At 38.4% G+C, this 26090-nt stretch overlaps 1 protein-coding gene across 6 annotated transcripts in view; it reads right to left on the reverse strand.

Moving 5' to 3' along the window:
• GREB1L (GREB1 like retinoic acid receptor coactivator) overlaps positions 1–20263 on the reverse strand; it is a 248282-nt gene extending 228019 nt beyond the window's left edge. For 4 of the 6 annotated variants that reach the window (XM_054694142.1, XM_054694144.1, XM_037508752.2 and 1 more), the window contains exon 1: positions 19491–19591. The gene's annotated coding sequence lies outside the window, so the exon portion shown is untranslated. Of the gene's footprint in view, positions 1–19327; positions 19347–19490; positions 19592–20097 lie in introns of those variants that run through there. The other 2 variants (XM_054694146.1, XM_054694147.1) reach the window with 2 other exon arrangements.
• Between the last annotated feature and the right edge of the window lie 5827 nt (positions 20264–26090).

Genomic DNA, 26090 nt, shown 5'->3' on the forward strand with positions numbered 1-26090 from the left:
ACATAATTATATAATCTCAGAAAAACTGCTAATGACAAAATTAATAATCCATTAAGGGAGTTAAGTGCTGGCTATTTCACAGAGTTTTTTTGGTGTTAAATAGGGATTTATTTCAGTACCCATGAAAAGAGAAGAAAGTAACTATTCAAATTAAAATTTTCTACCTTCTGAGCTCATGTTTAGAGACTCTAAGATAAATTTACATATAAATGAAACACACACAAAGGCAGCTGGACTATCATAACCATCCTACACACATTTTGTGTTTCAGAGAGTTAAAACTCTCATTCTTAGAAGAGAGAACACCGTAACTACACACTATTTTTAATCAGTCAATTTTATTTGCATATCATTGCAAATCAGATTTACATGTGTATGCTTTTATTTAATGTAAGAGGAAGGGAAAAGTATCTCCATGCAGTTCGATCAAAACAAAATTCTACCAACAGAAGTCAATTCAGAACAGATTTCTCATGCACATAAGTTTCTGAAAAAACAGATTTTAAGTAAGATAGAAACAACAGCTATATCAGCAACAATAAATGACTACATAAATGTAAGGCATTATAATTTAAGTTATGATCTTGTTTATTAAACCCTGATATAAAGGAATAACCAAGTTTAAAGCTAAAATATTGTATAAGAGCTGAGCTTTAATTATCTTTTAATTCTTTTTTTCTTTCTTTCCCTAACATGTATCTTCCTTTTTTAGTAGTTCACAACTTAGGCCAAAAAATTAATTCCATTGGAAAAAATGTGCAAAAAAAAAACCATATTAATGAAAATATGACCTACTTTTATTACTTCTTATTACTATAGACAATAAGAAACTTATCAAGGATCAGATTAGAGGATGCATAGTTTTCATTCAGGAAAACTTGCTGAGAACCCAAATTTCTGAAGGATGAATTGTATTTATAAGAAAATGCTTTATGATCTATACTTTAAATATTTATTATTTCCCAATATTTTCTATAAGCATTAATGAAATAATAATGAATTAAGTAAGAAATCTCATATGGCTAAATGTGCTTTTAACATAGTTTAAGGTCAAAATAAGCTGAGACTCATTTTCTCTCTCTAGGTGATAATTTCTCATGCTTTAAATTTACTACATGTACAAAAGGGGTTATTTACTAAAATTAGCTTCTACTGTATAAGACCAAAAAAAAGATATGTTGGATAGTGATAAAAAATTTGTATGTGTCCCTCAAAATATACATGCCACAGTTGGGCTTTATTTATAGATACCTTAATATCCATGAAATATCACTAAAAACTGAAAGTTCATTCCATGATTTCTTTCACATAATCAACACTGCTACAAATTTTACCAATGCCTCATGAACAAAGTTAAAAACATCCTTTGGGTTAAAAAATGAAATGGATAGTAAATCCCCATTAAATATTAAATGAATTCTTTCATAAGTTTGATATTCAGTAACAGAATCAATGACACTCTTACATGGTATATTATAAAATCTTTTACTACATTAGGTGTGAGTTAAAGAACATGTTTTAAATAAAATTGGATCTGAATCTACAAAACCACAAGTCACATAACTGTATTTTAACCAGAATCTAAGCTTCCCCAAGATCAGGGATAGTTCTCTATTTTTCTTTCTTTTTTCTCCCCAGCACCATTCCAAAAATAGGTACCTGATAAAAACGTATAACTTGACTTTAATTGTTAATTTCCTGCCTAGTGGAGGCTTCTTTTATTCTCACTGAATTTAAAGTTTTTGCTCAGTAGGAAAATTCTGAAGAGAAAATTTTTTTAAGAAAGCAACAAATGTATTTGATGCAGTAATTATTTTTTATCCAAGTGAAAATGAGAGGCAGTTTAAAATTATAATGGTTGTTGCCAATTATTACTTCAAAACCTTAAAAAAGTCAGTACAGGTTAAACACAAACTTTAGGATAGAATTATGGTGTCTGTTTGCAATCCGTGAACTTTAGCTTCCCATGAGTAAACACCATACAGATGTCTGGTAATCTCCCATGTAACAGTATCTAAAATAAGCCCACACTGTTTTGATTTTGGAAGTCTTATCAACTTAAAATCCAATGAGCAAAATGAATGGTAACATCTATACAGTACAAGAGATTTGTCATAGTTTTCAAAACATTTTCTCCAGCCATCAATTCCATGATTCTCATCCACTATGCATTATTATCATGAAAATATATGACTTTCAATTATTTTTATTAACTAGGATATTTATTGGAAAATTTAAAATCCATACTACCTTACTTACTTATGTAAGTAAACTTGATGATAAACTAAACACAACTGAAGCATTACAAAGGTATCATTTTGTGAAACTCAAAAAGAAGAGAAAATGAGATGCATTTCTTTTCAACTCTGCCACAAAATTGTTTTGTATTTATTTTTTCTGTTTATTATCTTTAACTGAAAAGATAACACTATTGATCTAGCATGGCCTCATCTTGGTATTTCAAAGAAAAATGTATATTGTTCCATCTACCATCATTTCTCTCAGTTTCCTTTTAGTCAGTGGCTTAGATTTGAAGAAGTTTGGTCAAGTTTAAGGATAGAATCTATAGTCATGGAAAATGGTCCCTACAGATTCCCAAAGAAGTCACTTGGCTCAGTCATTCATTTATTAACAAATATTTATTGAGGGACAACTATGTGCTTATACCAGGTGCTAAAGGTAGAGTAATAAGCAAAAGAGACAAAGCACTTCCAACCCTGGAACAAGGCTAGTAAGTCCAACACGACCCCCATTACATTCCTTACCAACCGTGATATAACCTACGAACAGTCTGTTTCCCAAAAATAAACAACTAAATGATCACCTAGTGGTTTTAAAGAGTTAATATGCTCCTTAGCACCCATCTATACAACTTTTTTTTAAAAGTTTTTTTTAACTTTTTTTTAAAAGACTTATTTATACAAGAACAGTGGTACAGACCAGAGGTGTGGGAGGGTGGGAGAATTCACCAGTGACAGAGAGGGGAGCACAACAGGCAGACGGACCAAAGACACTGCTGAGGGGAGCAGAGGATGAGGCAGGAGAGATCTGTCCCGCCATGTGGGTTTCTCCCTGGCTGGCCGGGAATCTAACCCACACTGCAAAAGCTGCAGACAGCTTCACAGCGCAGCGCTCAACCTGCTGTGCCACCAGGGAGGTCCACATCTACACAACTTTTAAATAAAACCAACAATATTTACCACATGTTATCTTTCTGGATAATATAAAACATTGTAAGATACAATTCCTGACATGCAGATCTTACAGCCTAATTGAGTTGCAAAATATGTACCCAACAGTATGCACAGAAGAAAGAACAAAGGCTTTGGAATCAGCCAAACTGGGGTATAAATTCTGACTTTACCACTTAATACCTATGAGCTCTTATGAAACTCACTTAAACCCTTCTGAGCCTTAGCTTTTTTAAGCTGTAAAAATAAGAACCATGAAGCCTACTTTATGGGACTAATGTGAGTATTGGAAATGATGTGTACAATGCCTCATATAGTGTACATAATTTTTATCAAATTTTTGGATTAAATTAATTTCTGCTATAAATTATTAAAAAGTAGAAAAGGACTATGCAGAGAAGGATACACAGATTATAAAGACTTTGATGCTTTATTTTACTAAAGGCTATATATTATGTATACACACATTTTCTGACATACATACACTGCCTTTGAAATTCTAGATATGGAACTATGTCATATATTATACTGCTCCATCACAATTCCTACTCAAGAGGCAGAAGTTGAGATAAGGTATACCACAGACTCAGGAGTCTTTATGATTGCAGATAATGTCAAACATTTAGAATATCTGAAATACTGTAGCCCTGACACTATACTTCTAGACTCCAAAAGAGCTTCAGTAGACTATGCAGATAGTCTAATACGCAACAACACCACACAACTCCTATACGTCTTTTTTTTTTTAAGATTTATTTATTTATTTATTTATTTATTTATACAAGCACTGGGTACAGTCAGAAGCACAGGAGGCTGAGAGAATTCACCAGAGCCAGAGCGGGGAGCAGAGCAGGCAGAAGGACCGAAGTACACTGCTGAGGGGAGCAGCGGGCGTGGCAGGAGAGGTCTGCGCGCCATGTGGGACCCTCGCCGGCGGCCAGGGATCGAATCAGTGCTGCAGAGGCTGTGGGCAGCTTCGCAACCCAGCGCTCAACCGCTGCACCATCGGGGAGGCCCTCCTATACATCTTTTGACTATGAATAATATGACTAGTATTAGATTATTCTATATGTATAAAACAGGTGATTTTTTATGTGGTCTAACTTTTCTAGAAAAGGGAAACTTGCTAATATTTTTAGTGGGAGGCAAAACATTTAATGTTAATTGAGAGTCTCTGATTAAGTCTAAGGCTTGTCATTCAGTAAGCCTGAGAAGGAAAAAGAGCTCACAAAGGGTCTGCTTTGTACCAGGTATTGTGCTTTGTCTATTGATCCATTAGCTCAGAAATGTAACTGTTTGGGAATCAAAGGATGAATCAACTATCTTTGAGTTAAGAATATATCAAAAGGAAAATAATTATTTGCTCAATAGAGATTTTATTTCTTAAATAACAGATTAGGCTGATTTTATATTATAAGGCACTGAGCCTACCAGAGAATGTCATTGTTTTTACATAATCCCATTGTACGATACAGTCTGAAAATATGCACAGGAGAATGTAAGAGAAGTATTCTTTACATTAGTCCTATGTCAAATATTGTTGTTCTTAGCTAGCATTACTACTATTAGTAGTAACATTACTAGTATTAGTAATATTAGTATTAGTAATATTATTAGTCGATCTTGATTCTTTGCTCCAACAATTCTCAGGTTATTGCTAAATGGTTAAAGTGTAGTAGAATGGCTACGTAGGATTCTCCAGTGACAGTAGCCTACCCATTCCCTTATCCACCAGGGATACATTTCAATATCCCTAGAGGATGCTTGAAACCAAGGATAGTACCATATACTATGCTTTTCCCTCTACTATAAACTATGATAATGTTCTATTTATAATTAGACACATTAACAATAATTAATTAAACAGAACAATCATAACAATATATGTTGATAGAAGTTAAATGAAGCTTTCTTTCTCTGTCTCTCAAAATATCTTATTATACATAACATTTTCAGGCCACAATGGGCCATGGGTAACAGAAACCATGGAAAGTGAAACTGCAAATAAGGAGCAGGACTGCTGTAGTAATTAGGAGATGAATCTTAAAAAGTTTCTACATAGATTCATATGAGGACTTTGGGTGCAACGGGAAGTTCTGTCAGCTCCAGCTCCAGATGTTTCATTGGTTTATGTCCCACAAGAGAATCAAGGAATCAAAGGATTTTTAAAATAACCATTTTAAAAATGCTACAAATTTAAACCTTACAGGGAACATCTTCATATAATATTTGTGAGAAATCCAACCAGAATTTTCAGATTTATTCCCATTAAATGAAACCGAGAAAAAATATTGTGGAAATACCTTAATTATCATCCATCTTGCTTCTCCAATATTGTACTGATTTTTCAAAGAATTGCCAACTAACTTTAGATAGTATACTATCAATTCTGTAGAATGCAATTAATTAGTCAAGACTTTGTATTTATTTACTATGTCCCTGACATTTTGGAAAATATAGACTATAAAATGCCAACAGATTTACATCAGGAAGAATGCTTTCTAAAAGAGAGAATATAAATGTCTATTTATTGGAATCTGTATTTAAGCATCATCTCCAGTTGATTCTGGAAGTGGTCTAAAGTTTGGCAAAAATTTTGTTAAATAATAGGTATGATTTGCATGTGCTGTCCAACGGAACTGCAATAGCAGTAATATTCTATAGCTGCTCTGTCCAATACATTAGCCACTAGCCAATGTAGCCATTAAGCTCTTGAAATGCTAACAATATGCCTGAGAAACTAATTTTTATTGTATTTAACCTTAATTAATTTTATTTTAAATAATCATAGCCGCTCCAGAGAATGGGGAAAACTAAGAGAAATGAGCACAAGGAGCAGGTAAATAGGCGGGATAAACAACTGACTGACTTGTCTAAAATACAGATTTTGTATTAAATTATCATGGGGTGAGATTATGAAGTGTATTGAAGGTAACTGAAGAAACTAGATCTCATGGAACAAATTGTTAGCTACCTAGTTAAGCATTTTCCTGACCATCTTCAATGTTAATTACCCCAGCGTTTATATATGCTCACCTCAGAGAATGGACCCTGCCCAGGGTCCACTGAGGATGATCCTCTAGCAGTTATGGTAATGCCACTCTCCTTGTAGTTGACTGCTTATACATAAACATGTGGTAAATTCTGGTTTATGGGATTTGGGACATCTGTGTATATAGGTAAACTCTTTAAAAAGTGTTTATCCTGAAAACCCCGTTCACAAAAAGGGCACTGAAAGCAAAAACAGAGCCCCTCTCCCTCCCAAAGTTGAAGCCAAAGCAAATACCTTGAAAGCCAAGAAAGCACCCACAGTCACAAAAAAAAAAATCTACATCACCCACCTTTCAATGGTCCAAGACACTGCAGCTTCAAAGGCAACCCAAATATCCTTGGAAAAGCACCCCTAGGAGGAACAAGCTTTACCACCGTGCCATCATCAAGTTCCCCCTGACAACCAACCAGCCATGATGAAGATAGAAAATAACTATACACTCATATTGTTCAATGAAGATGTCAAGGTCAACAAGCACCAGATCAAATAGGCTGTGAAGGTCAACTCTCTCAACAGAAATGATGGAGAGAAGAAGGCATATGTTCTACCAACTCCTGACTATGATCTTTTGGATGTTGCCGACAAAATTGGGATCATCAAAACTGAACACAGCTCACTAATTCTAAATATAAATGTTTTCACCATTAAAAAATGTATTTAGTCCAAAGAAGATTAACCTTTCTCTGACACCAGTCAAAGCTTGAAGCTTGGGTACACTCCTGATATGTTGGAATAATGAAAAGACAAGATGGGATACAAACACTAACAAGCAGAGAATAAGCAACCACAGTTCCTGATGACATCATCAAGCACCCAAATTAACTGAAGAATTGACCTCCCTGACTCCCTCCTGCAGACATTTTAGGAATATAATGAATTAATTACTGCTTAAGAGTTTCAGTTTTTTGTTGTTGCTGTTCCATGCAGCTGACAGCATTAGACAGAGGTACTAAGGCGTAGGAGTACACCCTCTGGGAAATGCTGAGAGAGGCAACTGGTAACCATAGAAAGTGATCAAGGTTGGAGACCAATAAGTCTATGCCTTGTATTTTACTAAGTATTAAGTGAGAAAAGAAAATTGATTATATATGTATCCATAAAAGTTCAAGGTGTTAAAATGATATGCATGTAAAGTAGGTCAGAAGAAAGAAAAGGTGGAGTCAAATAGAACAATTTAAAAGACCTGAAAGTCCAAGTTTCCAAAAGATTTTGGAAATATTAGAGAAGTATCACTAGTATGCAAAAACATTAATGCGTATAGATAAATAATTGAAGCAAAAAAAATGAGGGGAAAGCTCATTTTGAATTTTTTTTAATTTGTTCTGTTATTTTTATTTAAAATTAAAACAAATCAGGGCCTCCCCGGTGGCGCAGCGGTTGAGCGCTGGGTTTCAAAGCTGCCCGCAGCCTCCGCGGCGCTGGTTCGATCCCCGGCTGCTCCCCGGCCACTGGAGGAGGATCCCACATGGCGCGCAGACCTCTCCTGCCGCCCGCTGCTCTCCTCAGCAGTGTACTTCGGTCCTTCTGCCTGCTCTGCTCCCCGCTCTGGCTCTGGTGAATTCTCTCACCCTCCCGCACTTCTGACTGTACCCAGTGCATGTATAAACAGAACAAACAAACAAATAAATAAATAAAACATGCCTCTATAAAAAAAAATAAAATTAAATAAAATTAAAACAAATCAGGGCCTCCTGGTGGCGCAATGGTTAAAGTCTCAATGCTATCAAGCTATCACCAGCCACTGCAGCATGAGTTCCATCCCCGGCCAGGGAGCAGCAGACCTCTCCTGTCTCACCTGTTGCAGCCCTCAGCAGTGTATTTCAGTATATTAGTGTATTTCAGTTTATTTTAGTATTTTAATATGGATTAAAGTCCTTTATCAATATCAAGTAGGTATGAAATGACAGCTTATTATTAACTTACATTCTAATAGCATTTCTAAATCTGCCTGTTCTGCTCCCCATTCTGTCTCTGGTGAATCCTCTCAACCCCTGCACCTCTGGCTTGGACCCCAGTTTCTTGTATGCATAAATAAATTTTTAAAAAATTAAATTAAAACAAATCTAAAGACATACAATTTTTCTAAAATGTTTGAAAATTGAAAAGTTATTGATGTATGATTTCTTAATATGAACTACAATTAAAGATATAAGAAGACACTGGAAAATGATATGGTAAGCCAGAAACTGGGTTACCTTGGGAAGTCAAGTTGATAAGGTGCCCCTTATCAACAGAGGCCATGTTGCAAGATCCCCAGTGGATGGCTGAAACCAAAAATAGTGCTGAATCTTATTTATATTGTTTTTTCCTATACATATTGATTTATGATACTAATTTATAAATTATAAATTATTTTAAACTTATACTTAATCTATAACTTAGGCATAGTAAGAGATTAACAACAATAACTAATAATATAATAGAATAATTGTAACAATTATTGTAATAAGTTATATGAACATAGTCTCTTTCATTCTCTCAATATATTATTGTACATATTATTTTCAGACTGTGATTAATTGCAGGCAACTAAAACTATGTATAAGAAGGGACCACTAAACCCTGCTTATTCTTTTCCCTTTCAGGGTGCAATGATTTGCAGCTCTAAAATTCAACAATCTCTTTTTTTCAAATGGAAGGAAACTCTTTTGAATAAAAAAAATGGCAAGCAAATGATACCAAATTTAATTTTCTAGGGCCTCTCTGGTGGCACAGCGGGTTGAGCGCAGCACTGTTAAGCTGCCCGCAGCCTCTGCAGCATGGGTTTGATTCCCGGCCGGACAGGGAGATACCCATATGGCATGGCAGACCTCTTCTACCTTGCCCGCTGCTCCCCCCAGCAGTGTGTTTCAGTCAGTCTGCCTGTTCTGTTTCCCACTCTGTCTCTGGTGAATCCTCTCACCCTCCCGCACCTCTGGCCTGTACCCCAGCTCTTGCAAAATTAAATAAATAAATAAGATATTTATTAAAAAACTAATTTTCTAAATTCTGTTCCTACTCTCTAACTTATGCATCTAAGGGAATAGAAGTTAATCTCACTCAATTCTCTGGGCAAAGCTTAAGTGTAGGAAATAAATATGTATGGCAGCTTTGATATAACTTTCAAGAAAAGTTTCTGCATTTATTTTCAGTGAATAAATAAACCAGTTCTGGAAATTTTAATATGGATTAAAGTTCTTTATCAATATCAAGTAGGTATGAAATGACAGCTTATTATTAACTTGCATTCCACTAGGATTAATAAGGCTAAGCATTTGTTCATATTTATTGACAAAATTGTGCCTCCGTGAGTAGCTTAGTTACATCATTGTCAAAATTCTGAAAAAGTATGTTATATAAAATACTTTTATTATTATCTTGTAAGAGTTCTTTATCTGCATATGTAGATATTTCCAGTTCATTTTTCTATGGTATTGGTTTACAGTTAATTTTTTGTTTGACAATAAAGTTTTAGGGCCTGCCTGGTGGCACAAGGGGTTAAGCCTCAGCACTATGAAGTTATCAGCAGCCACTACAGAATGAGTTTGATCCCCGCCAGGGAGCTAACCGACATGACACAGCAGACCTCTCTTGTCTTGCCCCTTGTTCCCCTCAGCAGTGTATTTCAGTGGATCCACCTATTCTGTTCCCCGCTCTGTCTCTGGTGAATCTTCTCACCCACCTACACCTCAGCTCTTTTATGCATAAATAAATAAAATAAATCTTTAAAAAAATGTTTAACTATATAATCAGATATGGTCACCTTTCAATATATAGTTGTGGTTTCTTATTTAGTTAAAATAAATGCCAATATGGCCTCCCCTGGTGGTGCAGCAGTTGAGCGCTGGGCTGCGAAGCTGCTGGCAGCCTCTGCAGCGCAGGTTCAATCCCCGGCCTCTGGCAAGGGTCCCACATGGCGCGACAGACCTCTCCTGCCGCCCGCTGCTCCCCTCAGCAGTGTAGTTCGGTCCTTCTGCCTGCTCTGCTCCCTGCTCTGGCTCTGGTGAATTCTCTCACCCTCCCGCACTTCTGACTGCTTGTATAAATAAATAAATAAATCTTTAAAAAAATAAATAAATGCCAATAAAGCAATGGTTGTTTAACCATGGAATATGCATACTACAAATTATTATTCAGTCATTAAAAAGAATAGGAACTATACCAGCTGACTTAAAGCTATGCCTTATATTTTATTAAGTATGAGGTGAGAAAATAAAAATGATTATATATGTATCCATAAAATAAAAATAAAAATATAAAAATATATATGAAATATATACTATATATAAGGTTACAGGATCATGGAAAAGTTACATCAAAATAAATATATCATCCACATCATGCTGGGATGAAAAAGGAAGGGTAAAAAGAAAATTTAGTCTCCCTGAATTTTTTTCAAACTTCAGCTTTTTTAAAAACATGATCTCATTAAGTAAAATTATTTATATTGGTGAATATATATAAACATGCAGGGGGATACATAAAAGAATGGTCACTAAAATGTTAATGGTATATAGTTTAAGGTGGTTAGGTTTCAAGAACAAGGGAAGAAAAAGAAAAAAGAAGTGAAAAAAGGAAGAAAAAATGAAAACATGATTTAAAATAAATTTTCATTCACCCCTTCCAAAATACAGAAGAGACCAGGTGGATGATGGGGGAGATAAGATTTTCAAGTGAAAAGATTTCCACCTTCCTCCAAGAAAGGCAAGAATTACAATAACAGAGTTCCCTGAATCTGCTGACAGAATTCTATACATTAACATAAAATAAATAGGGCCTCCCCGGTGGCGTAGCGGTTGAGCGCTGGGTTGCGAAGCTGCCCGCAGCCTCTGCAGCGCCGGTTCGTTCCCTGGCTGCTCCCCGGCCACCGGAGGAGGGTCCCACATGGCGCGACAGACCTCTCCTGCCGCCCGCTGCTCCCCTCAGCAGTGTACTTCAGTCCTTCTGCCTGCTCTGCTCCCTGCTCTGGCTCTGGTGAATTCTCTCACCCTCCCGCGCTTCTGACTGTACCCAGTGCTTGTATAAACAAACAAACAAATAAATAAATAAATCTTTTTTAAAAATAAATAAATAAATAAAATAAATAATATTGGCTTAATCAGTTTAAAAGCAGGAACTAAATGAGACATTATAACAATTATATCTTCTCTTCATTCACATCATGACCTCCACAGGCGGGGCTAACAATTTTAGGCCCATCTGGCCTATAAAACTAAATTTATAGAATATGTGTAAGGAGTGACTCCAATACTTTGTGTGCATAAAAACCACTACAAAGATTGTTAAAATGCACATTCCAGAGTCCCACACCAGAAACTCATATTCAATAAGTTATGAGACCAATAATCCACATTAAACAAGCATCCCAGGTGAGTAAGGCAGGTGTTGAGAGATTACACTAAGCAACAGTGAATTTAAGGATGCTTGATTTCTTTACAAACTGATTAACCAAAGAATTCAAGGACTGTAGTATACTAGAGAGAACAAAGAATTTTGAAGTTAAAAGATCTAGATTACCTCTGTAGTCTAATCCCCCACTCACTCCCTCACTTGCCTCTCCCCTTCAGTGCTACTGGTCTCATAGCGACTCCTCCCACAAGAGACTTTTCCCCTAAACTTCCAATAGTTCAGTCCTTAGCAAGCTTCAGGTCTTGAGTGAAGTATTGCATCTCAGCAATACCTCAAAGAGAACTGTAACCCTCATCTCACGTTCTAATTCCCCCTTCTACTTCATTTTCCTCGCCAGCAGTTCTCCTAGCTTAAAACACACATGTTATTCATTTTCTTTTCCTTATTGTTTGTGTCTGATGAGGACAGGAATATTTGTCAGTTTTCTCCATTGCTACGTTCAGTCTAGAACAGTGCCTGGGCAGAGTTCAAAGAGATTTCACTTGACTAAAATGAAACAGTGAAGCTTGAGAGTTCTATGATAGGAGGCAGATATAGCCAGTACATGACCGGCTTGTTAATACACAGATTTCTGGGCCTTGCCTGAGATTCTGATTCAGTTTTCTTGCTGTGGTATTTGAGATTCTGAATTTCTAACAGGAAACCAGGTGATACTGATGCAGCTTGGAGAGCTGACAAGCGCCTCTGCTGTCTTTATAGTGAAAGAACCTATTCCATGACATGACAACGGTTGACTAAAAATGGAAAGCTTTGTTATACTTGTATGCATTTTACAGAAGAGAAAAATCAGTCTCTATGTCCCTAAAACCATCTACCCAAATAAAATGATTCTATAACAGTGATATTTTCCCTTAACCATGTATCTTGGATATTTACTGCAACATATTTTTTAAAAAACCTGATGTTTTAGTTGTTTCAAAGTTTTTACTCTTATAATGTTTCCAATTACATTTTGCTATACGCCTTTGTGCATTTATCTAATTATTTATTTTATTTTTTTTTTTAAATAGAGGCATGTTTATTTATTTATTTGCTTGTTTGTTTGTTTTTGTTTATACATGCACTGGGTACAGTCAGAAACGCGGGAGGGTGAGAGAAATCACCAGAGCCAGAGCGGGGAGCAGAGCAGGCAGAAGGACCGAAGCACGCTGCTGAGGGGAGCAGCGGGCGGCAGGAGAGGTCTGCGCGCCATGTGGGACCCTCCTCCAGTGGCCGGGGAGCAGCCGGGGATCGAACCGGCGCCGCGGAGGCTGCGGGCAGCTTCGCAACCCAGCGCTCAACCGCTGCGCCACCGGGGAGGCCATAATTATTTATTTTAAACAAATTCCTGGAAGAGAAATTTCTATATCAAAGAGTGTATATAGTCCAGTACTGTCCAATTGACCTTTCTTCAGTGATGAAAATCTTCTGCATCTTCACAATTCAATATGGTAGCCAGCAGTCACATGCAGCTACTAAGCACTTAGACTGTGATCAGTGCAACTGAGAAACTAAATCCTTCATTTTATATAATGTTAATTTAAATCTAAGTAATCACACAGGGCAAGGGACTACCATATTCTTAATAAATATATCTTAATAAATTCTATCTTAATAAAAGCAAGGAGGGAAAGAGACTACTATATTAGACAGGTATAAAACATTTAAATTCTAAATACTTGATGCCAATCGCTCTCCAGAAAAGTTGTAATTATTTACCTTCACTCTCAGTGTATAACAATAATCATTTATTTACCTGATTACCAATGTGATTACCTATCTATTGAAACTTTACAATCTTAAACTTGAAATATGTGATTTTCATTTGCATTTCTTTGATTATAATGTTGAACTGGGTTGTTTCTTCTGTCATCATAGTCATTTAAATGGGAATATTTTTATCCATGTTAATTAACTGAGAGTTTGAAAATTAATCTGATTTCCAGTTTGTTGGATCTATAAGTCTTCTTTAAAAGTTATTGCCAAATTTAAATTCATAGAAAAATATGAATCTCCATTTCCACCTAGAAATCAAGTGATCTGGCAATAGTGACCTATGTTTCCACAAAGCAAAAATCCGGGAGTGTTAGAAATTCTGGCATCTTCAGACTTTCTTGTCTACTAGAATTCATCATCCCCTATTATTTACAGGTGTCCTGCTTCATTCATGCAGATTATCTGGTTGGCACATATAGACACCTGAGTTTACAATTCCTACTCTGAATTCAATGTTGAGAGATTAAAAGGCAGAAAGAAGCTAACTTTCATTTCCTGCATACCACCCAAGTGACTTTATGGTATTTCTTGATTATTTTGTAACTAATATTTATTTAACTAGCAGAACACTTTTCTAGTGGTTGTTGACATTTCCTACCTCCTAGAGTAGAGGTTCAGCACCACAAGTGTTGTTAAAATGCAGATTAGTAAATCTCACCCACCCTCAGAGTTTCTACTGAGTAGGTTGGACTGGGTCCCAATAATTTTCATCTAACCCCAAGTTCCAATTGAGCTCCACAATGAGACAAGTTTTTTCCAATGATATGGACACTCCTGGAAGTTATAGTGTGTAATTTTGATGATATAATATAAATGTATACACCCTTTCTTCCTCAAAACATGTACACATTTATCATTTCATTTTATCTTCACAACAGTCCTATGTGTAGAAGCTTGATAATTAGAGTGATTATTGGTAGCCCCATTTTACAGAAGAAAAGTAAGACAAAGGAGTTAAGAAACTCCCCTAAATATGTAAGAACTTAGCAGAGGCCCTCCCCGGTGGCACAGCGGTTGAGCGCTGGGTTGCGAAGATGCCCGCAGCCTCTGCAGTGCCGGTTTGATCCCCGGCCACCAGAAGAGGGTCCCACATGGCGCGCAGACCTCTCCTGCCGCCCAGATGCTCCCCTCAGCAGTGTACTTCGGTCCTTCTGCCTGCTCTGCTCCCTGCTCTGGCTGTGGTGAATTCGCTCACCCTCCGGTGCTTCTGACTGTACCCAGTGCTTGTATAAATAAAATAAATAAATCTTTAAAAAAATTAAAAAAAAAAAAAAAAGAAAGAACTTAAGCAGAACAAGCAGATTTCCTAACCTTGGTAATAGAGGCAAACATAGCAATCCAGGACACCACTGGAACTTCTTCTCCAGACTGGTACCATAAAATAGAACCATGCTCAGGAATGGAAAAGACCATACAAGATAAGGTTCACAACAACAAACATTTATCAAGTGCTGATTACGTGTTAATCTATGCTAATTGTGGCTACAGTCTCTTCTGTAGGGACTGTTGAAGACATTCATAAAACACAGAGAAAAATTAAAAACATAATCTGAAGCCACAACCTTGAAAAGATAGTGAATTTATCATAGACAGGACAAAGGCAAATATGCTAAAGAAGTGGTTGGTAGGGGTAAATACAGAATTGGGTAAAAGAGAGGAGTCCCTGAGGGAGCTTCACATCTGGACTTGGAGGAGTTGCTATCACCAGTCAGTCAAGAATGGGAGGGAAGGAAGAGTACACAATAGGGAGCCCTCCTGGGGCTCAGCAGCACAAAGAGCTGCTGTTATCCACACAGGGTGTGTGTTTGTCAGAAATATCAGGGCTGCTGGGACTCCAGAACTTACAAGGGCATGCTTTTGTGTAGTCTAAATTACCTTGACTATATAAGAACTCAAGTCAGAGGGCATAACTTCATTATCCATTTATAGCCAAAGGACACCATGGATAGGGATCATGGAACTTTGTCTTACTCTGGTTTTTCCCAAATTTGAGAACATTCCTGCTGAATATCTACCAAGCTCTGATCAAAATAATGCTAATAATAAATCAGTCCTTCAAGGGGGGAAAAGAGAAGAGTGAATTTACTTTTAAATAGGATTGGTATCTGATAGTATTTGTTGATTTTAATATCTTATTTGCTAAGATTTAAAATAATAACTAATAAAAAATACCATAGAGGATAATATAGTTAATTTGAAAAAGCCTATTAGAAAATTTGGTCCAGTCTTCATTAGTGCTATAGTTGATTTGTCCTATATGTCTGCCTTTTGGTCTAGTTCAAAATGACTGAGGCAATTAAGATTCCATCACTCTTTTTGGAAAGGGTAGCAATATTGCTGAAAAAACTACCTCCTTCCCACAGACCAAAGAAATACAAATAAAAACAAATGGATACAATTTGCACTGATCAAATTGGTCACATTAATAGAAATGTTTTAAGATAACATGAGAATATATATAGGTTATTAATTATACCATATCTTTATGTAATCCTTTTGGAAGGTAATTTGAAAATTACTAAAAATCTGTGCATTCCCTCATAAGAGCAATAGCTAACATTTCCTGTCTTCTGGTGTGTCACTGCTTTTTATCTTAACAGCTTTGCAGAGCTATTACTATATCCATTTTACAGATCAGGAAGCTAAAGTTCCGAGAAAACAAGGTATTTCTCAGAATGTTTCTCAGAATGCCAATAAGTGACAGAACTAGGCTTGAACTCTGAAACTTTAATTTTAGAGCCTACCCATTTATATATAACTACTCTATACTGCCTCTCTACTGAAACAATCCTAAGGAAGTTTTAAAAAATAACAATAAAGGAAGCTTCATGAGGATGGTCATTTTATTTTCTTCCATTCAGGAAAACCCAAATAGAGGAAAGTTTAGTTAGTTACTGTACCTCAATAGGTAAATGATGATAAATTATTACAAATAATGGGAAGCAAATTATGCAAAGTTTTTATAAAATAAAAGTAAAATTATATATACAATGTGATAAGACATCTGTAAAAATATATATTTATATGGCAATGTTGGGAAGGGAGCCAGGAAAAAAATGTTATTCCATTTTATGAGAATTTCACTACTAGTACTTCAGTTTCTTTTATTTTTGTCTACTTTATCAGTCAATCAAAATCACACTAAGCACACTTACAATCTATTCTTCTAGTTCATATGCTTATCATCACAATCACTATAACTTTTTCATATTACACATTAATTCAAGGTAATTATATAATATTCTTTATTTGTAATTCTGACACTTTAAAGTATGAGATCTTCTTAACGTTAATAATTTTTGCCATCACCACTCACAGTGTTGTCTTAAAGTCCCTTAATTGAGATTATACATAGTGACTAAAATAAGTTAATTCTTTTTACTTTCACAACTTTACAGTCATGCCTCACCTCCGAGCACATATGCAGGAATCATTAGCCCAGAGGTTGCAGGTGTTTGAGAGATTGAAAAAGTTTCCTGTTAAGAACTGATCTCGAAGTGAATATTCATGCAGTAATTAAAATATCTTAGCTTTAAGGGATAATCATATTCTAAATACTTTTCAGAACTACTAATTAAATTAGTAGTCCCTTTAAAATAAGTACATGGACTTTATTTCCACTTTATCCTAAAAGAAAAATAAGAGTTTGATTTCCCTAAAATGGTACCATGGGTTGTGAAAAAAACTGACTCTTCTCAATTATACAAGGTGATGCACGGAGGCTTTGTCAGCCTAAGGTTTGGGCTCTATCAGTAACTTAAACAGATATTTTGTGGTAAAGTAGCTGTTGTCCAACGATATCAATCTCATAAAAGCAGGAATGTGGTTTAAACACCTCTACTTTCTCTGAACACCTCCTCTCTACACCTCCTGAATCTGTCATTCAGGAATTTTTTTGTCAATTAACTTTCTCATACCCACAAGTTCAACTGGGTGCTCCTTAGCCAATCTCAAGACACCTACAGAACTATTTTAATCATAAACTTTTGGAGACAGAAGGACCCTTTGAAAGCACGTAGTTCAATTTCTTTCTTTAACTGAGGGTGGAACAAGGGTACTTCTGAGAAAGTTACTTAATTTAGGTAGAGTATGAAAAAACCTAGGCCTGGAAATAAGATGTGTGACCAAATGTCTTCAACTTGACCTCGGTATTTCTCCCTTACCATTAAAATGGTTATATTGTCATGTCAACAGGACTATACCTATATCCTTTGAATGTCTTCAGTTATATACTGCACTAGTCAGTAAACCCTAATTTCCTATCCTTTACTTCATAAAGAGTTCCAAAATGGAGGAAATAGTCAACAAAGATAGTAAAAACCAAGTGTAGAGAAGCTGGTGGTGGAGGGAGGAGAACAGCAGTTTTAATACTTTTGTTTTCCACTGAATATTTATTCTAAGATTTTTAGCACTCTAACTGATCTTCAACTGTAGTAAATGTGTCCCTTAAGTCAAATAAAGGGTACTAATGTTACCATGAGTATTAGTATCAATCACCACTTTCCTTATTTCAGTTCCTTTCATTCTTTATTTCCATACTGTAATTTCTTTCTAATAGGCAGCTTATGGAAGAACATACAAGAAACTGACCACAGTGATTGTCCTCTGGGGAGGATATGGGAAGCATAGGGCAGGAGAGATTTACTTTTACACTGTTGTTTCAAATGTTTATCTTATGCATATTATTTTTCAATTTTCATTAATGAAGTATCTCCGTTTAAAATAGCCAATATGCATGTAATTCTATTACGAAATATTTTCAATAAAACAACTATTTTAAATGCTTTCTCTCTTAAGTAAGTTTTTAGCATTGCAATTTGTAAAGCCACATAAAAATACTCAGAAAGACAAAAACCAACAGTCACAAAATTCAAAGCAGAATTCCAGGAATTAAAGTATAAGAAAACGTATCCAGGAACGAAAGTCTTTCGAAAGGGGACATGTAATTTTTCAAAAAGCTTTTGTGGAAAAGGTCTTCCCCATATTTAAATGTTGAGGTTTTAAAATGAAATTTAAATCAGATTTGATTTGTGAAAAGTAGAAATTAAAATTTGATTTCCATCTTCTCAACAGGGGTCAGAGGGCCGGTGTGGGGTAGATAAAGACCTTTTAACAGTCACGTTCATAGATGAAAGAAACATAACCAAGGAGTTTCTCCAGGACCTGTCCCCCTCCACTGCAGGCAGCAGCTGTTCCCGTGCAAATGAATCGTGCGACCTTACTCAGCTCGGCTGAAGTGAGAAGCCCACGAACGGAGTCTGCACAGATAATTTTCTTTTAATGGACCTCGCAAGAAGGACTGAGGAAATTGATTTACTTTAACGAGCACCCTCATCATCACCCTCGCCCGCCAGGGTCTACACCTCCCGTCGCTGTCTACTTGTGTCAGGGACAGCTGTCAACGCCACCCTTTGTATCGCAGTCAGAGTAAGAGTGGTCTTCAGCCGCCCTCGGAGAAATGGAAACGATGGCCGAAGACGCGCGCGCGCTCGTGACGAAGTGACATTTGGTGTGGAGACAAGAGAAACCCATGGACACTAGGCAAACGCCCAGCCACCGCTGGGCGCTCTCAACTTTCCCGAGCCGAGCCCTCCTCCATCCTCCCGCGGTCACCTCCGCGCCTCCCTACCTGCCGCCCTCCCGCCCCGGCGAGCTCCCGGGAGAGTCTCCCCGGCCCCGGGACCCCGGTCCAGAGCGCGCCCCGAGCGGCGCCGCAGCCTCCCCGAGCCCGGGCTCCGGTTTCCTCGGCTCCCGCCACAAAGGCGGCGAGGGGAGCTGGGATGACAGGCCTTTGGCCTCCGGGCGCCGGCCGCTCGGTCTGGGTCCGCTCGGGGGGCTGCGCGGGGCGGCGGGGAGAACCGGCTCAGATCCCGGGCTGCCAGGGCGCCGGCGCTCGCCACGCAGACACACTCTCGCTCACACTCGCTCGCCGCCTTCCTACCGCTCCAGGAGAAGTCAGCCGCTGCGCTGCCCCGCGCAGGCAGGGTGTCCACTGCCCGCCAAAGGGCAGCGCCTGCCCGGCAGGGCGTGCGCTCGCGCCGGGCTCGCGACCTCTCACCTCCCCGCCTCCCGCGCCGCGCCCCGGAGTCCCCGCAGCCGCTCACCTGGCCCTGGCGGGGCGCGAGGACAGAGGACCAGGGGGGGCCCTCGCCTCGGCCGGGGCTCCTCTCCCCACCCCCAGTCCGAGTCCCAGCGCTGCGCTCCGCTCGCTCCCGCCGCCCTCCGCCGAGGTGCTAGCGCCGCCGGTGGCTGGCGTCTCTCTGGCAGGCGCGCCCGCCGCGCGCTCAGTCCCCCGGGGCGGGGCGAGGCGGCGGCCGCGGCGGCCGGAGGCGGATTCCTCAGGTGCGGCCCCTCCCGCTCCCGCGGCTCCGCCGCGGCCGCGACACCCGCGCCCCCTCCCCCCGCCCCGCCTCTCCGCTTCCGCGCCCGCGAGCGGCCCCGGGACGCGCGGCCCGCCTGCGGTGGGGGGGCGCACGTGTCCCGGCCCTTCCCCTCGGACGTCCCCCCGGGCCGTGGAGCTCGCCGTGCCCCGCGCCCACGCCTCCATCCCCCCACTCCACGACACACGTGATGTGCTGTGCGTGGCCCTTGTGGCCAGGGGACGGTGGAGGGTCTGGAGGGGGTCTTTGGGGAGGAGGTGCCCCGCAGTGTGACTTTCGCGCGCAGCCCGGAAGAAAAATGGGCTCGCATTTCTTCACCGAGGGCACTAACCTCGTTGCGAGATTGCTCTTTCTGTGCCTTGGACGGCGGCTCAAGGACCGTAGGCGTGGACTCGGCCTGGGCGATGGTGGGGCAAAACCCTTAGCATTTTGCAAGAGGGATGGTAGAGCGGAGGCAGGACGCCGACAAAATCAAACCAACCCGGGAGCTCCAGGCCAGAGAGGACTTTTGCTCAGGAGCTCGCCTTCCCCACTGCCCACCCCAGCCGAGCCGAGCCGAGGCGGGCGGGGCGCTTAGGGACGCTGCCTGCTGACCCCGGGCTGGTCCCGGCCTCCGGGAGGACAGACCTCCGCCACAAGGGCAACCAGTTCCTGCGGGTGCTGGGTCTTCTTAAGAGATGCTGTGGACAGATTTCGCTCCACTTTTTCACAACTGATGGTTTTTGTTATTAGAAATGTTACTCGTTGTTGCCAGAGGTTAAAGACTACACTCCTTTATGGATTGGATTATCCAGGCTCTGGAAGAAGAAATTTTACTCTGGCTGTGGAGGAAGAGTCTGGTAAAGAAGAGTTGACCTATTTTTAGGTCCTGGGGACAAGTATAGCCCCAGGTAGCTCCGCTAGTCCCTGCAAGAGGGGAAGCTACCATGATGCCCAGCCCAGCCAGGGCCGGCTGGGTATCAGTCTGTTCTTGGAGGATCATCGTTAATTATAGTTCAAAGATAACCCCAATTAAAGTAGACCAATTAAAGATCTCACATGATTTCTAACTCTATCTTGTCTAAAAAAAGGACTGAAATACATTTTTTCTTTCTCTTTTGGATGATACAGAGAAAATTGACCGGAAGTCTGGAATCATCAGGGAATAACTCAAGGAAAGCATAGATCAGTTCTGACTGGCAAAAGTCAGCAATGTGTTTGTGGCTTGGATTGTCTTCCTCCTGCACTAGGAAGAAAAGCTTTACTGCCATTTTTTAAAATCCTTTTGTCCCTGTGGGAATTAGGAACAGAAATTTTTTTGTTTTTGTTTTTGTTTTTCAATTGAATGCTTATTATCTGGCCTTTAAAAAAACATTGAAATGCTTTTATGTGCATGAAGGCAGGAAACATGATTTTCTCAGTCACCCTGTATTCCCGCTGTCTCATCATGCACATAATAAAGGTTTAGCACATGAAATCAATGTTTTGAAATAACTAACATAGAAGGGTGCAGATGATTAGCAGTATAGGTCAGCATATCAAAAAGGAATCCAATGTCAGGAAGTTCACCATTAGAACTGGCATATATGTGAGAAATATGATAAGTAGAAACCTGAGATTTCAAGTTCACCCCCTGAATAGAAACTAAGCTTACAAGAGGTTAAAGTAGAGGATCTTTTGAAAAACTAATCCTTCACAAGGTCTATAGAGTTGGGGAGAGGAATACCTTCCATTTTAAAGAAAAGGAAACTGGGAACAATGAGCAACCTCAAAGTAAAGCCAAAGTGCAGTTTTCTCTAAGTGTACTTCAAGGACCATTTGTCAAGTGGCAAGCAGACCAGTCTGGAGATGTAAAGGCAAATTTGGCAGTCATTCAAGGACCTTAGACTAATATTATATTATTCTGGTATTCATTCTTCATTCAGTCAACAAATATTTATTGACTGCCTACTGTGAGCCACATGGTGTAATGAGAACTGGTGATTCATCAGTAAATAAGGCCCTAACAAGGTTAAAAGTTAGTGATAATAACATCTATATTCTGGAAGACTGAAAACATCTCAATGTCTCCTTTATTTAAAAAAAAAAAAACTCCCTTGCCATGAATTTGTACATATGCTTTACCTCTTCTTTAGGATTTATATATTCTCCATTATGAACAGTAGACTTCTGTAGTTATAAAATGTGATACGCTTAAGAGTGAACACTCTGGGGGTAGGTCCCATACTTTTGAATCCTGGCTCTAAGATGTACCTATTTGTGACCTTGATCAAGTTACTTGACTCCATCTCAGTGTCCCCACGGGTAGAACATCGTAAGAGCACATACCTCAAAGAGTAACTGTGCTGAGATATGTATAGGGTCTAGCACACTATAAAATGTTAACTGCTGTCATTGTCTGTGAGTACCTCCTCTCTTCCCCATAACAGTGATTCCCAAATGCTTCCCCATAGATATCCTACATTAAAATTTAAGTTCAATAAAAAATATAAGACTCACAGCACTCTGATTTCATATAAATGATAGAACCCTTTTGAGGAGTGTTTTTGAAAGACCTGCCTAGGCAATGGGAGTTCTGTTATTACATCCTGGTTCTGCCCTCCAGGATGAAAACACATTTGTACTGATTTCTGCCACCCTTGACACCACACTCTGGAAGACTCATTTGTCCATTATCCTCAATGGCCACATCTGAAAAGGGCATTGGGATGTAAACCCTCCTTGAATACTTCACAGTTTTCACAGCCCATTTCCTACTGCTAAAGGTTTGATGTCCTAGGAGTTCTTTTACAATCAGAAGTTTTTTTAAGGCCAGACTTGTTCCTGATTTGGTTATCTAATTCCCTCAAATACATAGTAAACTTCAAATTTATTGCTCCTATTGAGTTCCATGTGCCAATAGTCACAACCAAAGTTCTTTCTGAATCATAGTTCAAAATATTTTTTAAATTTCTTAGTTTTGTTTATTTATTTTAATAATTTTACTTAGTTAATACTGTTACACATCATTGTTTGCATTTTTCAAACATTGTTGCCATAGTGCACCTACAACCAAAGAACCTATAGTCCCCTACCATAAACCGTTGTGCTCCCTCCTCGTTCTTGTCACTGCCCTTCCCCTTTGGTAGCCCCGATTCCACAGTCAGCTTTCAGGGTTAGTTTTTTAGTTGGACTTTATGAGAATATTCCACATATAGGTGATACCATCCGGTGTTGTCTCTCCCTCCTGACTAACTTCGCATAACCCTTTCCAGCTCCATCCATTTTGCCATGAATGTCAAGAATTTACTTTTTTATTGCTGAGTAGTATTCCATTTATATTTATATAAATATTATATATATATATACACATATATATATATACACACACCACATCTTTTTCATCTGTTCATCTGGTTTTGGACATAAAGGCTGTTTCTCCATATCCTGGCTATTGTAAACAGTGCTGCAATGAACATGGGAGTGCAAGTTTCCTATCAACTTAGTCTTTTTCTATTCTTTGGGTAGACACCTAGGAGTGGAATTACTAGGTCATGTGGCAGATCCATTCATAATCTTTTGAGAAAACTCCATAGAGTTTTCATTGGGGTTGGCTCAGTCTCCATTCCCACCAACAGTGTAGTAGTTCTTTTACTCCACCTCCTCACCAGCAATTATTGTTCCTGACTTTCTTCATATGGCCCATTCTCACAGATGTAAGATGTTATCTCATTTTCATTTTATTTACATTATCTCTGATGATTAATGATGATGAACAGTTTTTCATATGCCATTTGTATATCTTCTTTAGAGAAGTGCCTATTTAATTTTTAAGCTCATTTTTTAATTGGATTATCAAATACTTTATATCTGTGCTTCCTTCACCCTATTCCTTTTACTTTGAACTTAAAGTATGGTTTAGTATCCCATACACCATCATAATCATCTTCTATGAGGAAAAAAACCCTACTTCCCCACTCAAATCTAATTCACTGGACATTGAAAAATAAACCTTTAACCTAATACCACCATCCTCAGACAGTAAGATATCACTCACTAAAATGGAGTTTATTGAGAAAGTAGGAGAAAACTTTTAAAGATTTATTTATTTATGCATACAAGAGCTGGGTACAGGCCAGAGATGCGGGGGGGTGAGAGGATTCACCAGAGACAGAGTGGGGAACAGAACAGGCAGACTGACTGAAGTACACTGCTGAGGGGAACAGCAGGCGAGACAGGGGAGGTCTGCTTTGCCATGTGGGTTGCTCCCTGGCCGGACCGGGGATCAAACTCGTGCTGCAGAGGTTGCAGATTGTTTCACAGTGTGGTGCTTAACCCCTTGCGCCACCAGGGAGGCCCTATTTAAATTTTGTTCAAGTTCTTACTGAAATTGAAAGAATGACAAGTGTAGTTTATCATGAAAATGAAGCAATCTGAGAACCACAGTGTCCTCAGAAATTAAAAACAACATGAATATTTAAGTAAAAAAGATTATAAAAGCAGTTAAAAGAAAATAGACTATGTTGAAAACTGATCTTGAATTGTATTAGCATCTCAAAAGAGTTCTTCCAGACTAAAGAGCAAAATAATAAAGAGTTAGAAACTGTGGAAGGAAAGAAAGGGACATTGGATCCAATAGATCCAATATTTATGTTGGAAGTTTTGGAAGTAAAAATAAAATATACTGTATATTGCAAAAGATATTCTTATACTATAGAGCATTATTGAAAGACAGTAAAGAATACCTATATAAATGGAAATACATCCTGTTTGTTAAAGAGTTAATATTGTTATGGTAGCAATCTCCCCAAAGTGATCTATAGATCCAGTATAATCCCTACCAAATTTCTGCTGCCTTTATTTCCCCCAGAAATTGAAAATCTCACCTTATAGTTTATATAGGAATGCAGGGAAACTCAGAATAGCCAAACAGTCTTTAAAAAGAATAAGTCACAAGACTGTACTTCCCAATTTCAAACCTTATTATAAAGTGACAGTAATCAAAATAATGTGGTACTGGCATAACAATAGATATATAAAATCAGTGGAATAGAATTAAGAGTACAGAAATAAACCCATGGTAGATTGATTTTTAACAAAGTTATCAAAATAATACATGGTCAAAGAATAGTCATTTCTACAAATGGTGCTGGGACAATAGACTATCCACATGCAAAGGGATGAATTTTTGGACATCTGCCTTATGTTAAATATAAAAATTAACTCAAATGGGTCTCCATCTAAATTTAAGAGCAAAAACAATGAAACCCTTTGAGTTAGGCAATAGTTTCTTAAAATGACATCCAAAGCACAAACAAGAAAAGAAAAACTAGATAAATTGATTCACAAAATTTAAAACTATTTCATATCAAAGGACAATATCAAGAAAGTGAAAAGACAACTCATAGTACGGTAGATAATATTTGTAAATTATGCATCTAATAAGGAATCTATTATTTGGAACATATAAAAAATATTGCAACTCAGTAATAAAAGACAAATAATACAAAGAAAAAATGAATAAAAGATTTGAATAAACATCTCTAGAGAAGGTATACAAATAACCAACAAACACACAAAAATTTCATCAACATGATTAGCAATAGGGTAATATAAATACCCTAGTTCAAACTCATCTGGACAGAAAGTAGAAGGATGATTGGGTTTGGGTGGAGGTAAGGGAAAAGTAGAAGGTGATGGGAACCTATTGTTTAATGGGTAAAGTTAGAGGTAGGATTAGGATTAGAATTTCCATTTTGGAAGATGAAAAAGTTCTAGAGATGGGTTGTGATGATGAATATACAACAATGTGAATGTACTTAATGCTACAAAACAGCAACATTAAAAATAGTTAAAATTTTATGTTATGTATAGTTTACCATGATAAAAAAAAAAGCACTAGTTTTTGAAAGATACAATAACAAACTCTAGCAAAGACGTGGAAAAACTAGAATTCGTATGCATTGATAATAGAAATGTAAAATGGTATAGCCACTGTGGAAAACAATTTGACAATTCCTCAAAAAGTTAAACAGAGTGATACTGTGATCTATCTAACAGTTCCACTCCTAGATATATACCTGAGAATTTATTTAATTTTTTAAAGATTTATTTATTTATGCATACAAGAACTGGGGTGTGGAACAGAGGTGCAAAGAAGGGTGTGAGAGGATTCACCAGTGAGAATGGGGAGCAGAACAGGCAGATCTACTGAAATACACTGCTGAGGGCAGCAGCAGGCAAGAGAGAAGAAGTCTGCTGAGCCATGTGTGTTGCTCCCTGGCCAGCCAGGATCGAACTTGTGGTGCAGTGGCTGGCAATAGCTTGATAGCGCTGTGTCCTCAACCACTGTGCACCAGGGAGGCC

This window comes from Talpa occidentalis, unplaced genomic scaffold (genome assembly GCF_014898055.3).
Source record: "Talpa occidentalis isolate TD23 unplaced genomic scaffold, MPIMG_talOcc4v2.1 talOcc4.13, whole genome shotgun sequence".
Lineage (NCBI taxonomy): Eukaryota > Metazoa > Chordata > Mammalia > Eulipotyphla > Talpidae > Talpa > Talpa occidentalis.